Here is a 27,172-nt window from a genome sequence, read left to right as displayed (position 1 = left end):
ATTACAGAAATGATTCCTCTTGCTTAGTTAGGGTGAGGTACATTGCTTGTACTCAAGCCAAACCTAGATTCTGAACTGGAAGCTCTAGTGGATCAGAAGAGGTGCCTCTCGGAGAGAAAAGAGAATCCGACTGCAACAGGGAGAGCACTGCACTCCAGCCTTTACCCTAAATGAGGGAGTGTGTGTGTGTGCGCGCGCGCATTTGTGTATAATGACAGGTCACTGGCCCAACCAACATTAGACTTTTCATTTCCCAATGACCACTTTCACTGCCACCATCTCAGGACTCAAAGGTGCTTCTTCCCTTTAAGCTGCAGCCTTACACGCTCAGCTTGGCCCTTAGTTCTCTTCAACACCCCCTCCTTCAGCAAGAAGACTGGAGCCATCACTCATTTATTCAGTCGTTTAGAATGCAAGAAATGTCTTTATTGAAGGCAGGCCTCTGAGGAGCAGGCCAACTGGCTTCCTGTTTCCACATCCAGGTCTTATGAAAAAGGCTCCTTTCCTGAGCATTTAGTTAGATGCTTGATACTCAAAGAATCATCCCAGAACCAGAAGCATGGGCATCACGTGGGAGCTTCTTAAAAGTGCAGAATCCCAGGGCTTCCCTGATGGCGCAGTGGTTGAGAATCTGCCTGCTAATGCAGGGGACACAGGTTCGAGCCCTGGTCTGGGAGGATCCCACATGCCGCGGAGCAACTAGGCCCGTGAGCCACAACTACTGAGCCTGCGCGTCTGGAGCCTGTGCTCCGCAACAAGAGAGGCCGTGATAGCGAGAGGCCCGCGCACCGCGATGAAGTGTGGCCCCCGCTCGCCGCAACTAGAGAAAGTCCTGAGAGAGTCCTCACACAGAAACGAAGACCCAACACTGCCAAAAATAAATAAATAAAAAAGATTTTTAAAAAAAATTTTTACAGAGTGCAGAATCCCAGGCCGCCACTCCAGATCTACTGCCAGAATATGCGTTTTAACAAGATTCCCTGAATATCTGTCCACACAGTGGTTTGAAAAGCACTGGCCTAGATAACCCTGCCAGGCAGCCCTTTTCAATCGTTCTCCCAGAATAACTACATCCTTCTTGCCCCACTTTATCACCAACTGAGTTATGTTTGGCCACGTTCATTCTTCATCTTCCACTTTCTGAGGCTTAGCTCATTCTTCCTTGTTTCCCATCACTCGCTACAGACTTATCTCCTATGACCTAGGGGTCAACCCCTTCCTACGGGGAATGTCCACTGGCTCTGGGGCACAGCCGGAGCAAAGGTGCAGAGGTGGGAATGAGCAGTGGCTTCAGGGACAAGAAGGTGACGAGGCTGCTGGAGCAGAGGGCTCCTTACAGGGAAGGCTCAGGGATACAGGTGGAAAAGCAGGTGGGGAACTGATTACCAAGGGCCCTGCACGTGCACCTGAGGAGTCTGACTTATACTGTAGGAATGGGAAAACAGTGAAAAGGTTTGGGTTTTGCAGAGAAATGATGTAAGACAAAATATACTTCAGCAAGTTACTATACTAGAGGGTAGACTAGAGTCAGAGACAAGGGGTCAGGAAGGCTCGAGGTATTAGTACAGGAACAAAGATCTGCACTAAAACAGAGGCAAAGATCTGGGTAGGATGTGGCCCCTGGGATAGGATATACACATGAGATATTTGGAAGGAAGACTTTATTGGATTTAGTGGCTCCTAAACTATATGGATTTATTCATTCAATCACTAAATATTCATAACACACCTCTATATCCCAGACACTGTTCTAGTTGATAGAGATAATACAGTGAATAAAACAAAAAACCTGCCTTCATGGAGCTTACAATGTACCAGGAAAGACAGACAACAAACAAACAAATGAATACATAGGACAATTTCAGATACCAGTAAGATGAAGATATAACAGGATAATGGTATAGAAGAGGGATTGGCAAACTTCAGCTCAGGGGCCAAATTCTACTTTTCTACAGTCTACAAGATAAGAATGGTTTTTTACATTTTCAACAGTTGATCAAGAATCAAAAGAATAATATTTTATGACACATTAACATTATATAAAATTCAAATTTCAGTGGTGGCTTGAGCAAAGCTTTCTGGAAATACTGAGAGTCATTATTCGATGAGCTAGAAATGTTTTACTAAAGGAAAAAACTGTAACACACTTGAACACAGGGTGCCTTTAGCCAGACATTTTATTTTAAAACTTGGACAGCACACAGCATAAGTCCATTTATATAAAGACAGCTGTTGTATATTTATTATTTACTAGTACCAACTGAGTTTCTAAATAGATTTTAGAAATGAACGCAGTAAATGGCACCCTTTGATTCTTTCATTAGATGTCAGGTAACACGTGTAAAGTGAACCCACACACATGCTTACTAGCACAGTATCTGGCACCTCAATAACTCTTGGCAAGAATGGGGGAAGGAATCGAACAACCCCCTCTCCCAATAGAGAACTGCTGTAGGCCTCTTCTTAATTGCTCAGAATAATCAGCCTCCAGAGGATGAAAGGCCCTTCTACCTGAAACTCCATCCCTAAAAGGCCACCCACACGTCCGCAGGCCTGCAGAGCCAAGGATTCTTTATAGGAACCCTCTTCTGCCTCAGCCTCCTTGATTCATTTGCTCTTTCTCTAGGAAGGCCAGCCTACAGTCACATAAACTGACCAGTGTGACCAAGTTCACAACGACTCAGACTTTGTATTGGGGTTGTACAAGCTCCTTTGTGGCTCACAAGGGGGCAAATAATTAGCAACTTGCCTCAGTCTTTACATCTGTGAAATGCAGACACACTCAGTCTTGGGTGTCGCTCAAATGACCTTAAAAGCATCAGGACACTTCAAGATGGAAAGATGAAGGCTGAAGGGACCATACGTTTGCGATGCCTTTTAAAAAAAAAACTATGGGTTATGCAGTGGGTGGGAAACTGCATCTTCTTTATAATATGGGAACTCCTCACCTAGGGCTCAGGATAGGATCCCTGAAGATTTTAGGACACAGTTTTAGAGCAACTGAAAGAAAGCTGGGAACTAAATGTAAGAGACTTATCCCAATGGCAGTTACATAAGGGAATAATAAGTTATAAATAAGTTCAACCTATTTCAAGTAAGATTACATACACTTTCAGAAATAATTTATGATGAATTCATAAAGAAAAATTAGGTATGTCGAGAGCACATCCCTACTGTTTTCCTCTAGTATGTCCAGAAGGATAATTATTACACTACCCTGCATTCTGCCCTATTGTATCACTGCCCGAAATTGGCAAGCCAGGTACTGACTCAAGCATAAAGTTTCTCCTGTCCTTACGGCAGACTGCAGGTATGTGAACAAGGCCCTGACTCCTGGTAATATTTCAGTAGGCCATATAGGCAGCCGTGTGGTGCATTCCTCCCCACTCACCCAGAATTTGGAAAGCAGGCAAATTAGACTCACTAGTAAAATCAGTAAATAATCATCAAAACAAAGATATGCAAACTCATCTCAAGGAGAAAGAATGGCTTCCGAGATGAAGCTAGCTTGCTGAAGGGTATTAAGACATATTTAAAGAAAAATTGTGTCCATCAACAATGCAAGCTCGACCCAAAACCATCAGAGAAGAGTACTTTGAAATACTTATCAAAACCCTGGCCTCAAAAAAAAAAAAAAAAACCCTGGCCTCAGGAAAGGGTGGCTTGGCCCCACGATCAATGGTTCAGGCGCCAGACATTTCCCCACTATGAAGATGAATTTTATCCATTTAAAACTCTTTGTTTTGATTCCTTGGGTGCCAAGCAACCTCTGGACTAGAGTTTGGCTTCCCATGTGGACCTGTCTACAAAGCACTGGAGTATGAGGATTTTTGTCTAAGTAACAGTTATATTTCTCAACATAAATAAATTAGCGTGTGCAAGCATGTGAGTGCATATGTGTGATGAGCCTATAAATATGAACCCGTCCCTGAGAGGTGAACCCCTTCCTGATGTGCTAACAAATACAATTTCTCTGGTACTGCTGGATGCGGCACCATGATGAATTCACCCCAGTACCAGATGCTCTCCTTGAGACCCCGACATAACTTGGCAGCCTCCATTCAGATTCATAACATTGACTCACATGCCAGGACAGGCAACCTCAACCTTCATTGTGAAGGGATCTGATGTCCTTGTGACACATTCTTGCTGAATCCTTCTCCTCCCTGGAAGTCACATGTGAGTGAGTCATTCACCATTTTTCTTTGGTACATGGTTTCATTTTACATCCCACAGGATGACAAATTTAAACATTTAGTCTGTGGATCTGTGGAGTGTGAGTGGGCCCCACCCAGGCACTAAAGGTTTTTAAAACTGTCTATGAAATGGGAACATGAAAGCAACTCTATTTCGTTGGAACTCAGATTCTCCTAAAGGTAAAGGATGGACTTCCCTGGTGGCACAGTGGGTAAGAAGACTCTGTGCTCCCAACGCAGGGGGCCTGGGTTTGATCCCTGGTCAGGGAACTAGATCTCACATGCATGCCGCAACTAAGAGTTCTCATGCCACAACTCAACTAAGGAGCACACGTGCCGCAACGAAGGAGCCTGCCTGCCACAACTAAGACCCGGCGCAACCAAATAAATAATAAAAACAAAGGAAATTTTGTTGCCGGGATGGCGTTTTCATTTTCAAACATTTAATCCAAGGCAAAGTGTGCAAGCTAAATGAATGGAAAGTTGGAAACCTATTTGTTAAGCAATTACAGGGAAGAATCTATTCCAACCCATCATCTGGCAAGTAACTTATTAACAGTCTTTTGTCCAAATTTTAGCCACTTATTCATAGCATTGTTGGAAATAGTAATAATAATTTCAATCCACAAATACTTAAAAAACACAGGTTTTACATATAATTTAAAACATCCCCACTCCTTCTCTACCATTCCTACATCATGCCAAAGTCTATTAAAGTTTTCTACTCCGATTCCTTTGTCCAAAAGGCAGCAAGAAGGAGGGAAGGAACATTTATTAAACACTCCTCTACATGATCTTAATCTACCCAGTAACCTTTGGAATCATGATATTATCTCCACTTTACAAACCAACTGGGTGATATAATAATGAAAGCTGGCTATGGTGAGTTCTATATTGTATCAAGAGATAAGATTAGAAAAATAAACAGAGCAATGAGGTGGCCTTAATGATTGCTGGAGAGCTGGTTGGGCCCTGCACTCTTAGTTCAATGCTTGCTTTGCTACATGTCCTTTCTACTTCACATAATACCTCAGTGTCCCCTCCCCAGGCACAAGCTTCAAGCAGGGCACAAATCAATGCATATTCTAATAAATTTTCTAAGTGTTTCTCTGGGTACTGTATTCAGCTTGCATAATATAAGGCTTCAAATTTTCCTAAGTAATTTTCTTTCATTATCTGAGTGACTCCAAATGCTACCTGTGGACTGGAGATCTTTGGAATTCTGGTTGGCTGTTTATTTTGGTTGGTGGTGGTGTTTTTAAATTATTCTGCCTTTTAACAGCAGACAAACTTCCCCTCGTCCTCTCAGGCTAGTGACCGTAGAGACAAGAAGCTGATGCACTGGTAACACCAATTATTGCTCTCAATCATGGAACTGATAGGATAGTTTCACTGATGTTTCACGCTCATTCATTCAACAAATATGATCTGAATGCCTGCCCCAGGCTAGGTACCATTCTAGGTGCTAAAAGGCACACCTTCAGCACCCCGTCTATTCCCTTCATACAGAAAATTATCCCCTGTGCCTTGTCTGTTCAAGAGTAGCCTATGAGTAAAAAAAATCCTGCAGGTGGTTGGCGAGAACTCTGCTGAACTTCCTTCCCATTGCAAGGACTCTACAACCTTTCTGAAGGCCCATCTCCTAGCCTTTAATCTCCTCCTTCTGGTCCTGGGGCTCACTCCGCCGTGCGACAGCCTCTGCCACTGCTCAGCATCAGGAATGCTGGCCTTGTATTCCTTGTCATGTGTGCTGGAGCTGGAGGGACTTTATTTTTTTTTTTTTTTTTAAATTAATTAATTATTTATTTTTCGTTGTGTTGGGTCTTCGTTTCTGTGCGAGGGCTTTCTCTAGTTGTGGCAAGCGGGGGCCACTCTTCATCGTTGTGCGGGGGCCACTCTTCATCGCGGTGTGCGGGCCTCTCACTGTCGTGGCCTCTCTTGTTGGGAGCACAGGCTCCAGGCGCACAGGCTCAGTAGTTGTGGCTCACGGGCCCAGTTGCTCCGCGGCATGTGGGATCTTCCCAGATCAGGGCTCGAACCCGTGTCCCCTGCATTGGCAGGCAGATTCTCAACCACTGCGCCACCAGGGAAGCCCGGGACTTTATTTTTAAATAAATATTTATTGACCATTTAGTTATACTGTGCGCCTGGGTCCTTTATCAATACTCTGTCTTTTCGCCTTCTCATTGTACAGTGAACTGGGCATGATAACTTAAATTTTAGAAAAGTTAAGCATGATGCCCAAAGTCACTCATGTAGCAGGTGGTAGGAGCTGTGTTTTCAGTCACAGCCGTGACCCTAGAGACCTTTATACTATACCACGTTAAATGCAGGCATGTGTACACAAGTGTACCATGATGCATTAGGGCAGGCGTAATGCTAGAAGCTTTTAGAGTAATAATGGAATCAAAACTTTAAAGTGTCACTTCTTTTGCTGAGCTAAATACTTTCTTCCTCTTCATGTCTTTAACAAGCTGGATGCAAAACAAAACAACAACAAAAACATTCCTCTCCCAGACTTATCCACTGGAAACTAGACCACACTTTGGCAGACAGCTCCCAGTCAACAGTGTTGATTACAAGACTGTTGGCTATTTGAAGAGACCATATTTCTAACCCCACACGCCCCTGCCCTAGTTCAGCCGTCCAGCCTTTCCAGTGGGAGAACAAGGCAACATGGCTCTGTGACAGTGTCTCTTGGAGCTAGTGGCCAGAGTTGTGCCATTTCCAGCTGAGAAGGACATAAGGAGTCCATCCAGGCACATTCTGTGCTTCTCCCCCCCCCCCATAACAGGGCCCAGAATCCTGTACTCAGGGCAGGGGTTCCAACCACAATATGAAAGTACCCCAAGTGCAGCCTGCTTCAGACTGACTGATGCATCACACCCTTGGGACAGTTTGAGTCCAGTGTCAAAGGTTTAAAATAATGGACCCATTTGGTTATGTTTATCCTAATGTCAGCAATATGTAGACTCTCCAGTGTACACGAGTAGGGAGAGAAAGAAGGGATGCTAGAAATAGCTCTTCTGGCTTATGCTACGAACCGAAAACAGCACGGGCTTTCATTCAAAGTCTAACATGGGTTTGGCACAGCTCTGACATGTTTTCTCCAGCCCCAGATGGCAGTTTACTTACGCTATTAGAGGCAGTGCCCCTCCAGAATTAAATCACAACTATTCTTTTGATCTCCCAGAGTTGATATTTCCCCCATTTCAGATCAAAACCGCTAGCAAACCACAGGTGAGAGCAATCCAAGGCCATGATGTAAGTACACAGAGAGAGGGAGTAGAAATGGAGCGGAAATGCCTGTCCCAGAAAGAGCTCATTTCCACCAGTGCTGGATTTTAAGGGTAGAGAAGGCTACAGAGAGCGCCCAGCCCACCCCTTCGTGTAGACATGAGATAGCCCTGTCTACAGGTAAGTGGTGGGTTTGCCTCTGGGTAACATGCGTGGTAATAACGTGCTGGATTCATTCACTGACCCAAGGTCTGGCAGGTGCTGGCAGCAGGGGTGGGACAGGTTCACACTACTACAGGAGAATCCGTGCCGTCCTTCTGATGGGAAACACCCATGGGAAGGTCCAAATCTGAGGGTGGTGCAGCCAACGCCACAGTCCAACTGGGGTTTATTTCTCACCCACATAGGAGAATATATTCTCCACCCTGAAGTAGGCAGAGATTTCTTAGATAGGATACAAAAAAGTACTAGCCATAAAAGCCAACACTGACAAGATTCATCAAAATAAAAAAGGTTTGCTCAATAAAAGACACTATTAAGAAAATTAACAGAAGAGCCATAGATTGGGGAAAAATATTCACTGCGCATACATCTGACAAAGGACTTGAATCAAGAGTATATAAAGAACTAAAAATCATAACACAAGGATGAACAAGGCAATTTTTTAAATGGGCAAAAGACTTGAACAGACACGTCACAAAAGATATATGAATGATCAGTAAGTATATGAAAACATGCTTGTTATTGGTTATGCAGAAAATACAAATTAAAACCACAATGAGATACCATTTCACATCCCCTAAAATGGTGAAAAAAAAAGGGGGGGCGGCTTCCTTGGTGGCGCGGTGGTTGGGAGTCCGCCTGCCGGTGCAGGGGACACGGGTTCGTGCCCCGGTCTGGGAGGATCCCGCATGTGGCGGAGCGGCTGAGCCCGTGAGCCATGGCCGCTGAGCCTGCGCGTCCGGAGCCTGTGCTCCGCAACGGGAGAGGCCACAGCAGTGGGAGGCCTGCGTACCGCAAAAAAAAAAAAAAAAAAAAAAAAAAAACGTTAAACGAAAACCGGACATCATTAAATGTTAGAGAAGATACAGAGCAACTGAAACTTTCAAACACTGTGAACTTGAAAGAACTATTCGGCAGTTTCAAATAAGGTTAAAGATGAATCTACCCTTTGACTCAGGAGTCCATCTCTTATTTACCCAAGATAAGTGAAAGCCCATATCCACAAAAACACTTGGGCAAGAGTGTTCACATGAGCCCTATTCACAACTGCTCCAAACTGGAGACAGCTCAAATGTCCATCAACAGATTAAATGGATCAACAAATTGCAGAACACTCATGCAGTGGAATACTATTCAGTAAACTACTGATATAGTGATAACATGGATGAATCTAAAATGTTATTCTGAGTGAATGAAGCCAAATAAAGCGTTTATATGAAATTTATATGAAATTCTAGAAAAAACAAAGCTAATGTATAATGCCAGAAAGCAAAACATGGTTGCCTAGGGTCAGGGGTTGGTGGGTGGTGGTGAGGCGGAGGGGATATACCTGCCCAGGAGCATGAGGAAAGGAACTTTAGGGGGTGACTGAAATGTTCCTTATCTTGACTGGGGCAGTGGTACCCAGCTGTATACATTTGTCAAAACTCACTGAACTCACCTCACACCCATCAGGATGGCTACTACTAAAACAAAACAAAATGGGACTTCCCTGGCAGTCCAACGGTTAAGACTCTGCGCTTCCACTGCAGGGGGCACAGGTTCGAGCCCTGTCAGGGAACTAAGATCCCACATGGTGCGGCCAGAAAACAGAAACAAAAAACAAAAACAAAACAAGACAGAAAATAACAAGTGTCAGTGAAGATGTGGAGAAACCAGATCCCTTGTGTACTGCTGGCAGGAGTGTAAAATAGTACAGCCGCTTTGGAAAACAGCATGGTGGTTCCTTGAAAAGTTAAAAATAGAGTAATTACTATGTGATCCAGCAATTCCACTTATGGGTATATGTATTCTAGGTATATACAATCTGGAGATATATATATATATATATGTATGTATGTATCTTTCAAAAACATTGAAAGCAGGGACTGAAAGAGATATTTGTATATCCATGTTCACACACAGCAGCACTATTCAAAATAGCCAAAAGATGGAAGCAACCCGTGCGTCAACTGACGGATGAATGGATAAACACAATGTGGTACATACACACCACGGAATACTATTCAGCCGTAAAAAGAAAGGAAATTTGACATGTGCCACAACATGGATGGACCTTGAGGACATTACGCTAAGTGAAATAAGCCAGACACATAAAGATCAATACTGTATGATTCCACTTATATTAGGTACTTAGTCAAACTCATAAAACAGAAGGTAGAATGGTAGCGCCAGGGGGTGAGAGAAAGGGAGGAAAAGGAGTTACAGTTTAGCAGGTACAGAGTTGCAGTTCCACAAGATGAAAAGAGTGGTGGTGATAGTCGCAAAACAATGTAAATGCGTTGAACGCCACTAAACTGAACCCCTAAAAATAGTTAGGGTGGTAAATTTTACCTTACGTGTATTTTACCACAATTTTTTTAAAATAATTTTTTTCCAATAAAAATTGAATTTTATTTTATATTTTTATACAGCAGGTTCTTATTAGTTATCTATTTTATACATATTAGTGTATATAGGTCAATCCCCATCTCCCAATTCATCCCACCGCCGCCCCACCCCGCTTTCTCCGCTTGGTGTCCATAGGTTTATTCTCTGCGTCTGTGTCTCTATTTCTGTCCTGCAAACCGGTTCATCTGTACCACTTTTCTAGGTTCCACATATATGCATTAATATACGATATTTGTTTTTCTCTTTCTGTCTTACTTCACTCTGTATGACAGTCTCTAGATCCATCCACGTCTCTACAAATGACCCAATTTTGTTTCTTTTTATGGCTGAGTAATATTCCATTGTATATATGTACCACATCTTCTTTATCTTATGTGCATTTTACCACAATTTTTAAAAAATAATTTTTTAAAAGTGAACTCCTTAAAAAAAAAACCTCCTTGAACTAAGCACTTAAGATCTGTGCATTTTTTTGTATGTAAATTACACTTCAATAAGATAATGAACATGTCTACAGCCAAAAGTATATGATTAAGATAACACACACCTGTACAGCTTTGTAGGCTGACAGTGGCCTCTCAGGGGAAGCCGGCTGCTGTTCTCTTTCATTTAGCAAAATCCACTCAAAGGCAAAGTCCAACTCAGTGGAATCCAAAAATCCATACAGCTTTTGCACAGCATCACGGGTAAAACCATGGCTCCTCAGGGATAACAACTATTCAAAGAGAAAAATCTGTTTGGCATAGTTAAGCTTTGCCCCAGGTTACACTGTTTTCCCGATCCATTTTCCGAGTTATTTTAGAATTAGAGGCCCTCAAGGTAATGTGAAAGGTCACTTAATTCCATGTTCCCCTTCAGAAATACCGTAAGTAAACTATTCCAGGCAAGTAAGACTCTAAGACAGGAACCCCACTAGCTGTTCACCTAGGATGATCACAAAGCTACTGGTGCTGATCTCCAGTTCTTGTCTCTTCTATCACCAGAGCTTCTGTATGTCCATCTGCACCTGGGTTACCCGGACCCCTCCTTATGAATCACAAACAACAGGCCGCATATTTTGAGACCCAAATTTCAAGGTTGACCAGTACTCTTGATCTCCTGTCTTCTCTCAGCCATCATAAGTCTTAGGGGTAAACAAGGGGAGCCCCTCATCAGAAAAAAGGACCCTGAATCTAACATCTGGCCTTTCTCTTATAATCTTTCCCAGAGAAACTAAAATCCACTCCATCGTTCTTTACAAAATCCTTGTGATGCAGGAAGGGAGGAGACAGACGGGGCCGAATGAGAAACTACAGTACTGGAGGGGAGTGATCGGTAAAGAGGCGGTGAGAAAGTCTGACGCGGCCAGGCGTCCTCCTGTCCTGCTAGGGTTTGTTTGCCTGTAGGTAGGAAAGCAGGTATTATGCAGCCCAGGCCTTTCCTTACCAATACCACCACTTCTGTTTGCCACGAGGGAAGAAAACACTCTTCCTAAACAAACGGGAAAAGCAACTAGGTTTTCCTTCACAGATTTACACTGCTTCAACCTTGGAGATCTGGAAGCGAGCAGAGAATGAACACTGCTCTCTTCAATGTCACATATTCTTCTGGCACCTCCACGCCCTGCAAATATGCAAGATCTAGCTCTGTGGGCAGTTCCACTCCCCCCTGGATCAGACACTCCCCCAGTGGGCCAGCACAGGGTTCTATTTCCAAATCTTTCCAGAGTTCAAGCTGACTCTGAAAGAAGAATACAAAAACAGAACTGTTAAAATTCTCCCACAGTGGATGTCTGATTCACACAGGGAACTTGCTATTTCTGATGCCGCCTCTCCCAGTTTTTTCATTAAAACCTCACGAAGCGGGGGCGGTGGTGGGATGAATTGGGAGATTGGGATTGACATATATACACTAATACGTATAAAATAGGTAACTAATAAGAACGTGCTGTATTAAAAAAATTAAATTAAATTAAATTTAAAAACTCATGAAGGCACGGGGAGGCAATGGAAGAAACTCCGTGACAAAACCCAAAGCTCTAGGACTGACAGACAATGTCAGAAGCTGAGAGGAACTGAAACTAACTTGAGGCAGATCGAGTGAGTGTGTGTGTGTGTGTGTGTGTGTGTGTGAGAGAGAGAGACACAGAGAGAGAGAGAGAGAGAGAGGGAGATAGTGGGGAGACGGGTTACACACCTCCATCAGCTGTCTGATGTGGGGATCCCTCCAGAAAACCCCAGCCCAGCCCAGCCCAGCCACCTGAGTTGAGAAGCTGTGAGGTGGACCCTTAACTCACCCTACTCATCCCCAAACCAGACAAGAGGCAGAGTAGAGGCAGGGAAAGGTGACCAGTGAAAAAAACCCTGGCGGAAATGCATCATTTATATATCAGAGAACCGGGCATTGGGGGTAGTAAAAGATGCTACCTCGGAGAGGCAGAAAAGAAACAAAGAGAAAACCAGCTAGAGGTGGGAATTCGATCAGGCACTGTACAAACAACCTTCTCTCCTGCTTAAAGCTGATGCCGGGCTTCCCTGGTGGCACAGTGGTTAAGAATCCACCTGCCAATGCAGGGGACACAGGTTCGAGCCCTGGTCCGGGAAGATCCTACATGCCGTGGAGCAACTAAGCCCGTGCGCCACAACTACTGAGCCTGAGCTCTAGACCCTGCGAGCCCCAACTAATGAAGCCCGTGTGCCACAACTATTGAAGCCCGCGCGCCTAGAGCCTGTGCTCTGCAACAAGGGAAGCCACCGCAATGAGAAGCCTGAGCACTGCAACAAAGAGTAGCCCCCGCTCTCAGCAACTAGAGAAAACCTGGGTGCAAGCAAAGACACAATGCAGCCCAAAAAATTAAAAATGAAATTAAATAAAATGAATTAAAAAAAAAAGCTGATGCAAACACAAAAAGGGGCACAGGACGGGACCAAAGTGTCCCATCCACCCTATCCTTGACAGACAGTCTATACCTGTGCCGTGCAATGCCATAGCCACAAGCCACAAGTGGTTATGAGTAACTGAAATGCAGCTAGTGAGACAAAGAAAATAACTTTAAATTTTGTTTAATTTTAATTAAGTTTAAAGTTTTAAATTGAGGCAGTATAAGTATTTTTCCATAACACACAGCTGCAATGTTTTGGTGGGGTCACATTTCACTTTAACCATTGCACTGTGCAGTGCGCATGTCAGGCACGTTGCATCTGTTCTAGTTTTACATCTAATCACACCGCCAATCCACTTGGTGTCAACGGATTGATTCACTTTGACTGATACTATCTATGGATTGATGCAACATTTTTAATGTGTTTATTTGACTATGTCTTGCAGACAGTATGAATTACAGTGACATCTATGTAAACTGTAATTTGTAATCACATTTAAATACTTATTTTAATTATAACATTTTCTAGTGTGAAAAAATAGCTATGGACACATTTAAAAATTTTAAATGAAGGCAGCTTACTGATGTGGAATTGAGTGGAGAGGCAGAAGCATTATGACTGGCACAGTAAGGAAAAAGAGATTCAATTGGCATAAGAGTTAGTGAATTAACTGGGACAGGTGCAGTTTTAAAAGTGATATGCTGGGACTTCCCTAATGGTCCAGTGGGGAAGGCTCTGCACTCCCAATGCAGGGGGCCTGGGTTCCATCCCTGGTCGGGGAATTAGATCCCACATGCCGTAACTGAAAAGATCCTGCATGCCACAACTAAAACCCAGCGCGGCCAAAATAAGTAAGTAAATAAATAAATATTTTTTAAAATAAAAGTGATGTGCTTTTCATTTTAAAGTCAAATCAATTCTAAAAAAGATGAACCAGGTTTTTCAATGTGGATGCAAATATTAAAGGAAAATTATTTTTTGGTACTTAAGTTTTTTGGAAAACTTTTATGTATGGTTGAAATAATGTGAGTATGTGAATCTACATGAAAACTAAATTTTATTAAATCTAAATGCAGATCAAGTATTTCTGATGAAACTTCAGCAATAGAATTCAGATGTTCTGTCAGTGTAAAATACACACCGGTTTGTTAAGACTTAGTATGAAAAGAATACTGTAAAATACCTCATTAATCATTTCTTACACTGATTATACATTGAAATGATAATACTTTGAATCTATTGGGTAAGATAATTGATATTATTAATTTCACCTGTATCTTTTTATTTTTTAAAATTTGACTACTAGATAATTCAAACTTACATTTGTGGCTCACTTTATATTTCTATTACATACCTTGTGTAATAATTGTGAGAGCTATTTTTGAGCACTTATAATGTGTCAGACACTGTTCTAAACACTTTACGTGAATGATTATCTCAGATTACCTCTTTTAGATCTCACCAAGAAAATTATTTATCTTCTTGTTGCCTTTATTTCCCCATTTGTTAAAAAAAGAAAGAAAAACACATAACGGGTCTATGACAAAAGAACAAAAGCCTCAGAATATTTAAAGGCAAAGCTTATCCCTGAAAATAACTCACTTAATTATTCATAAGAAACATTCAGGGAACCATTGGCAGAAGAACACATTCTAAATAGGAGGAGAAAATGATTAGCATAGTAACATCAAGAAATCCTTTGAGACTAAAGAGTTTGGCTTAAATATTCTGTGTTCGGCACATCAAGGCTGAGATTAATTTTCTATGATCACCCTTTTTCTCCCTCCCGAGTGGCAAGAGATTTTTTTTTTTTTGGTTTAATTTTTATAAGAAATTTACTTTTGAAAAACAGTGACTTTTTTTTTTTTTTTTTTTTTTTGGCTGCGTTTGGTCTTCGTTGCTGCGCGCCGGCATTCTCTAGTTGTGGCGAGCGGGGGCTACTCGTCGTTGCGGTGCGTGGGCTTCTCATTGCAGTGGCTTCTCTTGTTGCAGAGCAAGGGCTCTAGGCGCGCGGGCTTCAGTAGTTGCGGCTGGCAGGCTCAGTAGTTGTGGCGCACGGGCTTAGTTGCTCTGTGGCATGTAGGATCTTCCTGGACCAGGGCTCGAACCCGTGTCCCCTGCATTGGCAGGCAGATTCTTAACCACTGCTCCACCTGGGAAGTCCCGTGGCAAGAGATTTTATTTTTAAAACACTCGTGTATTTAAGAGGGCTTACCAAATCACATCTAAATAATATTCTTTTCACTACTGTTTGGATTCAACTATTTTTTCCCCCATAAAAATAAATCCTCCAGGGCTTCCCTGGTGGCGCAGTGGTTGGGAGTCTGCCTGCCGATGCAGGGGACACGGGTTCGTGCCCCAGTCCGGGAGGATCCCACATGCCGCGGAGCGGCTGGGCCCGTGAGCCATGGCTGCTGAGTCTGCACGTCCGGAGCCTGCGCTCCGCAGCGAGACAGGCCACAGTGGTGAGAGGCCCGTGTACCGCAAAAAAATAATAATAAATAAATAAATAAATAAATCCTCCAGCAGGAGTCCTTCTAAAAGACATGGAGACTATCTGCAGAGATCATAAAAAATCTAATATTAACACCTTAAGAGGGACTTCCCTGGTGGTCCAGTGGTAAAGAATCCACCTTACAATGCAGGGGACACGGGTTTGATCCCTGGTCAGGGAATTAAGATCCCACATGCCGCGGGGCAACTAAGCCCATGCGCCACAACTACTGAGCTCACAGCGCCTCAACTAAAGAGCTCGCGAGCTGCAAACTACAGAGCCCATGCACTCTGTAGCCTACGCGCCACAATTTGAGAAGAGAAAACCCCCACACCACAACTAGAGAGAAGCCCAGGAGCTGCAATGAAAGATCCCGCGTGCATTAACAACAACCCCAGCACATGCTGCAACTAAGACCCAACGAAGCCAAAAATAATAATAATAAATTAATTTTAAAAACACCTGAAGAGATTACAGAAAAGATAAAACAGAAAATACTGGGTAGCTTTTAAAAAATAACCTTTATTTATTATAAAATGTACATGGCAGACAATTTATTATTTGGTTTTATTTCTGTTTTAGCAACCTCAGGATTTTGTAATTGTAACAATGACGTATGGATCCAGGATAGTTAGCATTAATTTTATTTGTCACCTCTCTTTCCCTCCAGTTGTTATTATTTAAGTTGCCTGCATGGTCTCATAAACTTGTTTCCCAAACCCAGTGATAACGTGGGCAGAGGTAGAATTTTCCAGTGCAGTGCTAATAATTATGGATCTTTCCTACAAATGGAAAAGATCAACTTTCATAGAATTTTAGAGACTATAAGCTCTTAAGTAATCACATCTATTTCCCCCTTTGATTTTATTTTGTAAATTATTAAGTCAACTTTAAGCACTGAAAAGGTCATTTAAAAAAATGTAAACTTACCATCAACTTTCACTTACTGTTTGTTCCAATCTTTTAAGCACAGTTGTAATCACAGTATGTGTATCATTTTATGTTCTACTCTCTCCTCTTAATTTTCCTAATTCTACACAATCATCATATTTATTATTTTACTAAATTTACATTCTTCCACTGTATTGATATAATTTATTCAATGTCCCTCTACTATTGGTTGTTCAGGTTTTTTTATGCTATGACTTACAATCTTTAGAGTTAGCATTGTAGATTTTATTTCTTTTGACCTATTCTTTGTGATATCTGATAATTATATTTCCAGTTGTCCTCCAGAGTTAAAAGGATATCCAAATCCCAGCCAGCCATAAGCTTGTTTGCTTGCTTTATTTTTTACTATTTATTTATAATTTAATATTTAGGAGGTGTAGTACCGAACCTTACCGTTGGTTTAACTTGCTTTTTTGAATGCATAGCAGGAACACTCTCTTCTCTTTTTCCACTTGTATCCTTCTTTGTGAATTATCTGTTTGCATTTTTTGCCCATTTTTGGGATCTTGGTGCTTCACTAACACATTTCTAGAAATTATGAATATATTATAAAATTTAATATTTTATATCAAGAATGTATTATGTATCTTTCCAATTTCATATCCTCCTTTTAGTACAGTCAAAATTCGTGAGAAAAATTGTAAATCATACCTTTGTACTTTGTACTCTTCCCGTCTTTTCCTTCGTACTCTTCCCTCTTATTATTACTTCAATGGTTAGAAAAGTCTCTTTTTTGGTGAAATGTTGATAATTGTTGAGTTGGGTGAGGAACAGGTATATGGGGCTTCATTTTAGTGTTCTCCCACTTTGGGTATATGTGGGGAAAAGTCCATAATGAAAACTTTTTTAAAAAAAGTATCTCTTTCCCATTGCTAGAATAAGTGCTTTCATGTTCCAGTTGAGAAAACTCTTGCCCAGGAGGTTAAAGTCACTCACTTACTATATGACTCATCCAGTTTCCTATCCACTAAACTTAGCCATCACGTCTTCTTTTTCAGGCATGGGGAAAACACCCAATGACATGGCTATTTGGAAACAGCTAGAATTCAATTCAAGAAAGTCTGGCTGGAAGATCCCAAGTAGCTGGTGCTTTATCCCTACAAGCTTACTCCAACCCTGCTCCACCAGTGAGACATGAGGAGACCAGGGGTGTGCTAATAATCTAACAGCCAGCTCTCCAGGGAAAGAAAACCCTGGTTTGTCTCCATTTCTTTGGTATAAATATTTCCAACATGAGCAATTTCAACTTACTTATGTGGTGTCACTGAACTTGGAGCTGGGAATAAGTAGGTAGTAGTACACCATTATATAGTACTTCCACCACACAGATATAAGAGACCATATATAATAGTAAAATGTAGTAAAATAATTGGAAAGTGATGGGTTGTTTTAAATAAAACTTATTTAAAAATAAATACATAAAACTTATTTATAAATATGCCTATTTTAATGTAATGTATTTACGCCTAAGTTCATTTAACTGAATTTTTAAAAATTTATTTATTTTATTTATTTATTTTTGGCTGTGTTGGGTCTTCGTTGTTGCACGCGGGCTTTCTCTAGTTGTGGCGAGCGGGGGCTACTCTTCCTTGCGGTGCGTGGGCTTCTCATTGCGGTGGCTTCTCTTCTTGCAGAGCAAGGGCTCTAGGAGCGCAGGCTTCAGTAGCTGTGGCACGCGGGCTCAGTAGTTGTGGACTGCGGGCTCTGGAGCACAGGCTCAGTAGTTGTGGCCCACGGGCTTAGTTGCTCCATGGCTTGTGGGACCTTCCCGGACCAGAACTTGAACCCGTGTCCCCTGCATTGGCAGGCGGATTCTTAACCACTGCGCCACCAGGGAAGCCCTAACTGAATTTTAAATAGTGGCTACATTTAACAATCAGCTTGCAAAACCCCTGAACATTTAACAACCACCTCTGATGGATTGATACAAGAACGCTCCAGCACACCACTGGGAGAACAGAGATGAAGGATGATTTCCTTTTTAATTGTGGTAAAATATGCATAACAAAACTTACCATTTTAACAATTTTTAAATGTACAATTCAGTGGCATTAATTACATTCCCAATATCATGCAACCATCACCACATCCCAAACAGAAACCCTGTACCCATTAAATAATAACTCGATATTCCCCCCTCACCCCAGCCTCGGCTGACCATCATTCTACTTCCTGTCTCTATGAATTTGAATTTGGCTTTTCTAGGCATCCCCTATATGTGGAATCATATTTGTTCTTTTGTGTCTGGATTATTTCACCTGGCATAATGTTCTCAAAGTTCTTCTATCAATATGTTTGAGCACATATCAGAAATTCATTCCTTCTTAAGGTAAAAGCAGGAGTTTAAGACCAATATTTAAGGCCACCTTTAGTACCCAGACAACCATGCTTGGCCTGCAGGGAGGGCGTGTGGATGCCATTTCATCGTCTCACTTCTGAGGAATAAGCCTTCCCCAGATTCACTGAAGTACAGAAAACCCTGGGAATCCAGTCCACCCAAAGCATGGCTCTGGTGGGGAGGTCACAGGCAGCTTTAATAGGGAGCACAAAAGAACCTGAAAAAGGTAGAAGGCGCCATGTCCATGATTAAAATCCCACTATGTTTATCTTTTCAATAAATCCAGACCAGTATTTCAACCTAAAAGAAGTTCACACAACCTAGTGGCTGTGAAAGTGTGGTTCCCAGACCAAGAACGTCACCATCAACTGAGAATTTGTTAAAAGTGTAAATTCTCAGGCCCAACCTCAGACCTACAGAATCCAAAACTCTGGGGCTGGGGTCCAGCAATTTAGTTTATAAGAAGCCCACCAGGTGATTCTGATGCATTCTCAAATTTGAGGACCACTGCTTTAGAGTAACGATTCTAGATTCCAACTACTGATGCCTAAAATGGTCCCCAAACCATCCCATGGGCATTTTATAAGTGCAGATTCCCACTCATGATCTTACACCAAGAATAAGGTAATGGGGGGAAAAACAGGCAAAATTTTATTAATGGAAGGGGGGGTATCATAACATTAACATCGTTTAATATATACAAGCATAGCTAGGCCTACATATGACTCAGGAAATATGTTTGCCAAAGATTATTTAAACAGTAGAGTTCTCAAAACCACCCACTGCAAACATGCTTTACTTCTGGCAGGCCTGAGCTGTTAATTTATAAGATCTGTGAAACTCCAAATTCAAGTCTCTTCCTACATGTGAGTGCTGGCCTAGGCTATAAAGGAGGACATGCGGCGCTGGAGGTAGGAGGCTGGGAATCCAGAACAAGGGCGGAGCTCCAGTCCCTGCTCCAAGATTCACCCCCACTGTGAGAGCCAGTTTATTCTGGCATAAATCTGAGATAGTTGTGTCTATTGTGCAGGACTTCTGCCAGGATTAGCAATAATGTCAATCCCCGTCATACTCTCCTTCCTCATTAAGAGAACCTTCATGAGTTGACAGACTGGGTTTGGTAAACCAGGAAGGTGGGACTCCCCAGGAAGAAATAATGACTGGTCCAAGGCAAGCCCATTCCAACCGCCACAATGGTCTATGAGTGGCCATGTGACACACTCTGGCCAATGAGAAATAAAGGCAAGCCTGCCAAGGGGCTTGGAGACAGAGTGTCCCCCAGGCTAAAACAGATAGAGTCAGCCTACCAACTTCCTCCTTCCTTGGGGCCTTGGATGATGTCAGGACTTGGCGTCTGGAGCTATGGCTTGAAAAAGATTCTAATTAGTACAGAGGGTAAAGCACCTAGCACGGTACCTGGGAAAACTCCTCAAACTTTAGTGCACACAAAAGTCACTCAGGAGTGTTTAGAAAAATGGATTTGGTGGATGCTAGACTCTAGAGCTTGAGTCAGTAGATCTTGGGTGGGGCTCAAAGACCTTATGTAATCAAGTTCCAATAAGCACCCCTGCTTATTCTCCTCACACCCTGTTCCAGGCCCTAATTCTCATTTAGGTAGTCCCTGCATGAGACCCCCCATTCCAAAACTGCCACTTGCTGTGTGGGCAGGCACTCATCGTCTTTACTTAAATAGTTATTTTGCCCCAATCAGGTACTAAGCATTGTGAGAGAAACAGAGACGAAGAAGATCTTGCTAACCAATCCAGTGACAAAGCAGCGCTCGGCAACTATTATAAAACCTTCATGGTAGTGAGAGACTACAGACTAAGTCGTCCCACTACCACCCGAGAGAGTCAAAAAGCTCTCGTTTGATAAAAGTTTAGAAAGACAGACAGGATTTAAACAGCAAAGAGGTCTGTAGGCAAAGACAGTAAAAATGAAGCCTCGGCTCTGATTATGAATGTAAGACTTATTTGGAAAAGAGTATAGTTGACCCTTGAACAATACAGGTTTGAACTTCCCCAGAGCCAATAATACCTGAGCTTTTTTCACTAAATTCTACCGCACCAGTATGCCATCCACACATGGTTGAATCCGCGGATGTAGAACCAAGGATACTGAGGAACCAAGGATAAGCGGATAGACTGTAAAGTGATACGTGGGTTTTCAGCTGTGCAGGAAGTGAACAACCCCCGAGTTGTTCAAGGGTCAAATGCATTAAGTGTGGAGTTGGGCTGGTTTAAGGACATGAAGAGAGTAAAGGCTGGAACAGTCATTTTCAAAAATGGGTCACTCTGTGGGGCTTGGAGGTTGGACTGAATTTTCCAGGCCATGAAAAATAGCACATTCATTCAGCATCCCTTTGGTGAGCACCTACTGTGCACTGGGCCAGAGGACGGGGGGCACATGGCCCTGCCCTCAGAGGAGCTCAAAGCTGAGGGGAGGGCACAGGCCTGTAATCAGGCACAAAAGTGTAAGCATTCCTGTGGTAGGGGAATCACAGGGAGACAGGAGCACCCAGGGGAGACCCCTCACCCAGATTAAGCCAATCAGGGGTGAAGACTATATCTAAGCCAAACCTTAAAGAGTTGGCCTACTGTAGGGCAGGGAAGCAGGGAGCCTTGTTTTTCCAAGGCTGAATCTCTTCCTTCCTGGTACCCAGAGCTTCCCTTTTATTTAAAAACATTTATCACATGACTGTGCTAAGCATTGGAGCAGATGCAAAAGAAAACAGGGATTTATAACCTAGGCCAGCAGTTTGTACTATGGGATGCCTGGACTCTCTAAGACCTATCCCCCAATAATTGGTCCTGTCTCCCATGGGCCTACAGAATGGCCTTAATTTCCCTCCTGCTCTGGCCGCTGAGACTAGTCCTGCTCTGGCTGACATGCCACTCCTCCACTGTGCCTGGTCTTGCTTTCTCATCCCCATGCCTGTGCATAAGCCCTTCTTCTCCTAGCCCATCTCCAGGATGGTTCCTCCTCCAGGAAGCCTCCTCTGACCACCCAGGATGGAGTTAGGTATACCCCCTCAGTTCTATGGCAGTCTGTGCATAGTGTATCAAATCATTTATCATGCAATGATAAATGCAGTGAGGCAATGGAGTGAACCTCTGCAGACTGCCCTGTGCCCCAGCCTCAGGGCCCACTTGTTGGGACAGGACACTCTGGGAGGCAGCAGCATCTTCTGTACTTCTCAAACTGGATGACTGCTGACCAGAGGCCAAGTGACCAGCTCAAAATGGACTTATTTGCTTAAAACTAATCGAAGTCACCTTTACCCAGCATTGCCTGGTTAAGTGGTTCTGGAGGTTGTGAAGCCCCTGTAGTTATAGACATCTTCGTATCTAACTGCCTGGCTGAGAGCAGGTTTAATAAACGTATTTGGCTTCTGTTAAAAAAAAAAAAATTGCATGCAATCGTATGATTTTTTAATTGTTGATTTGCTTGTTTGTCTCCCTAAGGATGGGGTCTGGGTATTTTATCCTTGAATAGCTAGCATATGTATAATAAATGAAGGAACTTTTTGCCATTTGGCGGGGGCCACTGACATCCTGCCTACCACCTGAAGACCCTTCTCTGAGGTGCTGAGCTGCCTCTCTTGCCCCTAGATGCTGCCCCAAGTCTTGCTCCCATAGGGATGCACCACCAGCATCATGACACAGCACATCATCCTCGTTTGATGTTTGCTCCACTCCCCACCCAACAGCTGGGACTCCCTGCCTACTTAGAATGACCCAGATGACATCAAATCCATCTTGGACCAGTGGTTTGGACATAGCCTCTACCTCTTTACCTCTGAAAAAGTCCAACCCCGTAGTCAGCTTAATCTACCAGCCCTGCCTTCTCACGCTGATTCCCCACTTTTAACCCATTATATACTATAACAGAGTAGTAAGCACAGGAGATAGAATCAGACTGCCAAGTTCAAATCTTGGCTCTACCAACTGATAGTATGTGATGTCGAGCAAACTCCTTAATCCCTTTGTGCCTCAGTTTCTGCATCAGTATAATGGAGACGACATTAGCAGGACCCACCTAACATAGATGAAAAATTTTTTAAAAATAACATGCCATAAATTTGGCACAGGGTCAGGCTCATAGGGGACACTAGGTTTCAGCCTACAGAGAGGCAGAGACCTCACAGACTGAGCCGCAGAAGGAGGTCCAGGCTCTGAAGCCAAAGCCAGGTTTCTGAGTGCCCATGACCTGATATCACCGTGATGACTTTCTCTGACAAAGCGACCTGCCCCAGCAGGTCTATCTAGTCTACAAGCTGTGCCTTATCCCATCTACCTCCTCTCTCTGCTTCTGCAGCTAAAAACACATGGAACCATCGGACCATTTAAATGCAGAACTTTCCCCACCATGCAAGTCAAGGCACCTTACAATATTTTTGCAACCAGTTAAAGTATAGCCAGATGAAATGTATGGAAACCAAAGCACATTCCATGCTAGCTCTTTGTATACAAATAAGAAAGTATATGACCATATATTAATTTTAAGGTTGGAAAACTTGATAATTGTACATTCTTCATTTCTGTTTCATTCTCCCTCTTCACAAGCAGTGTTAAATAGACAGGTGCTATCTGTAACTCTCTGTTTTAAAAAGCTGACAATACATGAACATGATAAAAAAAAAACAAAAACTCAAATAGTACCAAAAAGTATATGTTGATAAGTCTGTAAGAACTTCACCTCCCTCCAACTACAGTGGCAGTCATAATTTTCCTGTGTATCCTTTCAGAAGTATTTATGCATTAACAAGTACCTAAGAATATAAATAGCCTCCACGATTCTTATATACAGAAATGTTAGCATATCTTGTAAAACTGTATTTTGCTTTAAATATATGTATGTACATCTTCAATATCATTCTATATCTGTTCCTATCAACCTGCAGTCTGGCTGCAATTTATCCTTGCTGCTGATTGCAGATAAAATGTTCTACATGAGTTTTACGTCTAGCAGTCCGGACCAAGAAGCAGAATGGCAATTTACTGACTCAAGCATCTTGAACCTTTAAAATAAATTCTTCAAAGGTGGTGGTGCAGGTTCCCACAGCAAAGCTCTCTGTCCAGTTCAAACATAACTGAACACTAACAAGTTATTCCCAATAAAACCAATGACAGGCAGATTCCTGGGTCCCACCCTGTCATACTGATCAGAACTTTTGGGGCAAGAATCTGTGTGCTGTGCAAGCTTCCGGAGGGATGTACCTGAAGTTTGGAAACTATGGCTTTAGAAGTCATCTTAGTTTAACCTTGTCCCCTTCCCAGCTCCATCAGAAAGGGGCTGTTCGGCCTCTGCCCAGATATCTCTGGGGAGAGACTCCCGCCAGCTCCAAAGTCACCCAGCCTACGGGTTTCAAAAGCCACTTCCTTAAGTCCAACCAGAACCTGCCATCCAAAAATTCCTGCCCAGCTCTGCCCAGTGCCACAAAGAGTGAGTCTATTCCCTCATCCACAAGCCAAGCCCTTCCCGAATTTAGGGCCATTCACCTGTATCCCCACACTACTGCCAGGTCCAGTTCTTCCCACCGTGGTTTACATTATCGGCTTGACCAGAAGAAAGTTGAAAAGGCAAAGAAAAACATTGGTCAAGATTTAGTTAATAAGCCAGGAAGCCACAAATCCAAATGCCAAATCACTCTGAACCAAGCACTGACAGAGCCACAGTAGGACAGAGAGGATAACAGAACAGGCTTTAGTATCCAGCAGCTGGATTTAAATGTTTGCAAAGGGCCTGACCTTGACTAGGGACCACCACTTGGAGCCTCAGGATCCTCTTCTGTAAAACAAGCTTAATAACCCCGCCTCAGGTTGAAATAAAGATTAAACAAGTAACCTAGCACGGCTGTTACTCAACGTCCCTCCATGGAGGATACTACAGCATCCACCAAACTGCCTCCGTAAGTAGCCCTAACTGCAGTAAAAGCAAACTCCCAAAGGTTAGGTTTGGGTCAAACTGCAGCCCAAAGCCCAGGCAAAAAGTTTAGAAGTGTCTGTTTTATACGAAGAAGGTATCTAAATTCTGAATCCTACTACAAAGTATATCTGTAATTGTTTTTGTATGAAAAGTGTTTTTATCCTCAAATACCTGGATAAAATTGACACCCAAGGAAAATTCCCCCTCTGGTTTATTCTGAAGCTACAAGTACTCCCTGGCACAAGGTCTGTTATCCCGGTGCCTGCCCCTCACCTCCATCTCTGTTGGAGAAGAGCAGGCTTAGTCTCCAAGCAGATGAGCAAGGTTGGGAAACAAATGAGCGGCTAGACATAAGCAAAGAAATGGGCCGCAAGATACAGTCTGAGGATGACCAAGCGGCTTCTCACCCTACAGATACTGAGGGCTGGTGTGCTCGGACTTGACTGCAATGTTACCCTCTAAATAGCTTTCAGAGAAAAATTATCCCTAACCAAATGCAAGAACATCTAGGTGGGAAATTCACAGACACCTTTGATCCAGTAGTTGTGTGTAAGTCTGTGCCCGCGCGTGTACCCCCAAAGCAATAGAAATCTGATTTAAGCTGATGTAGGGGATACAGCCTTAGCCAGAAAGGGCTCTGGGAAGTCAGCCAGTCCTGGGCGGCTATGGTTACCCATTTCCTCATCCCTGTCCCCTTCCTCTGCTGCTTGCTCTTCCACCTCTGTCATCTGAGAATTCCCTGGCAACTAAAGAGGGAGGGCTTCTCTATCAAGAGAGTTACTTGCAATGTAAGGAGGAGGTGGAGGGTTCTAGAGCTGATGGACAACGGGATGATCATTTGGAGGGGGGGAACCCTATTCATTCTTCCCACTGTCAGCTGGAGAGAGCAGATGCCCAGTTTTCATGAAAGCTGTGGGTTACTCAGGACCCACATGCTCCCAACAGCTTACAGAAGACTTGCATCAATTTGGGAAGCACTTAAAGTTGGGCAGATTGTTGAAAAGCAATAACCTCTTTGGTCCCAAAGTCTCCAGCTGGTTAAAACCACGACTGAAGAGCGAGGCTGTGCCATCGGCAGACTCTGGTCATGGATCTCATAATAATATCAGATTCCCACGTGCCAGGCATTGTGCTGAGCACGTTAGGTGCACACAGAGAGAAAGGGTAAGAGACTAGGAGAAAGGAGTACGTTTCTTAAACGGAGTAAAGAAAGAATTAAAAAAGCAAAACTTGGGTGTTGGACTGAGTCAGCTCCAGGGAATATTACTCAATCCTTTGTTTGTAATGCCTAAATCCAGCACCGTTTTTGGCACATGAACTCAATAAATAGCTGCGGTGGTCTCTAACTGGTGTACATCCTGAGCTGCATAAACTGCTCTGGAGGTCCTCCTGGAAGGTGCCGGTGGATAAGGGCGGTGTTTGCCTCTCCCTTGCCCACCCGGAGCGAGTCCGGCTCGCTCCACCCTGTGCCTGCCCGGGCGGGCCCGCAGGCCGGCCGCGGGCACCCCCTCCTGGGAGCGGTGCGGCGCCGGACCCGCCACCCCCGCGAGGCTTTCCCGGGCTGTTGCACCCCTTCCGGAGCCCGGGACCCCCTTACCCCTGGGGCCGAGACTGGACAGCGCTCCTCCTCTGCGGTCACCGAGATCACACCCTGGCGGGGCCGGGCAGCAGGTCTTATCCCAGGCGGGCCCGCCCCGCTTCGGGGTGGAGACTGAGCCCGAGTTCCTGGTTGTCCCTCTCTGCGCACGAGACCGGAAAAGCCTACGCGGGCGAAGCGCACCTGGACGCCGGGGCCGGGACCGCAGCGCCTGGCGCCCGGGGAGGGGCTGCACCGGCCTCGAGCCCGCGCGTCGCGCTCCCGGCTTTGTCCCCAGCCTGGATCCCAGCCTGCCCGGCCCCGCCCGGGCCTGCTCGAGCTCCCTCGAGTCGAAGCAGTCGGACTCTCAGGTCTCCGGTGCTCGGGCGCCCCTACACCCTTGGAGGGCCGCGCCCCGGGACCCCTCTCGCACACACCCAGCGCCCACCGCGGCCGGAATTCCGGCAGAGAGTCAAAGCTTCCTCCCCGCGACATTGCACTTTCTCACGCCGGAAAAGTGGAAAGTGAAATCAGAACGGCACATTTCGTTTCCCTGTCAGCACTATACATACCCCAAAGTTACCCGTAGTTGCACTTATACCTTGAGAAAAGTCAAGTTCCCTTTCCTTGGGGAAACCTTTGGAAATGGGAGTTCGGAGCAGTCCCAGATCTTTCTCTCTACCATTACCTGGGTTCGCTGCTGGTCAAGTAGCTCCCGAGTTCGGCACTGAAGCAGCGCTCTCCCCTTATTATACAGTCTTTGTTCGTATCTGCCTCCCCGATTGGACTCAAACAAGGCACTGACTGGGTCTAAGTGGTCTTTGCATTCACACCCAGTACCGTTCTGGCACTCGGTGAAGGTCGCGTAATGAACCTATTGGGCATATCGGCAAATCCGGATTTCATTTAACAGAGGATAGGTAGCTCTGGGGAGTGTGTGTTTGTGTGTGTGTGTGTGTGTGTGTGTGTGTGTGTGTT

General features: G+C 43.9%; 1 protein-coding gene across 4 annotated transcripts in view; it reads right to left on the bottom strand.

The window, feature by feature from the left end:
• The window catches only part of ANXA4 (annexin A4), a 73,689-nt gene extending 47,067 nt beyond the window's left edge, over positions 1 to 26,622 (bottom strand). Inside the window, exons 1-2 of one of the 4 annotated variants that reach the window (XM_032652912.1) lie at positions 26,216 to 26,385; positions 10,594 to 10,761 (exon numbers count right to left, since the gene is read on the bottom strand). The gene's annotated coding sequence lies outside the window, so the exon portion shown is untranslated. Of the gene's footprint in view, positions 1 to 10,593; positions 10,762 to 16,745; positions 16,799 to 17,003; positions 17,254 to 26,215 lie in introns of those variants that run through there. The other 3 variants (XM_032652911.1, XM_032652915.1, XM_032652913.1) reach the window with 3 other exon arrangements.
• Positions 26,623 to 27,172: the final 550 nt, after the last annotated feature.

The sequence above is a fragment of the Phocoena sinus genome, chromosome 13, assembly GCF_008692025.1.
Source record: "Phocoena sinus isolate mPhoSin1 chromosome 13, mPhoSin1.pri, whole genome shotgun sequence".
NCBI classification, from domain to species: domain Eukaryota; kingdom Metazoa; phylum Chordata; class Mammalia; order Artiodactyla; family Phocoenidae; genus Phocoena; species Phocoena sinus.
Note: the sequence above shows the minus strand (reverse complement) of the source record. Positions and strands in the feature narration are given on the sequence as shown.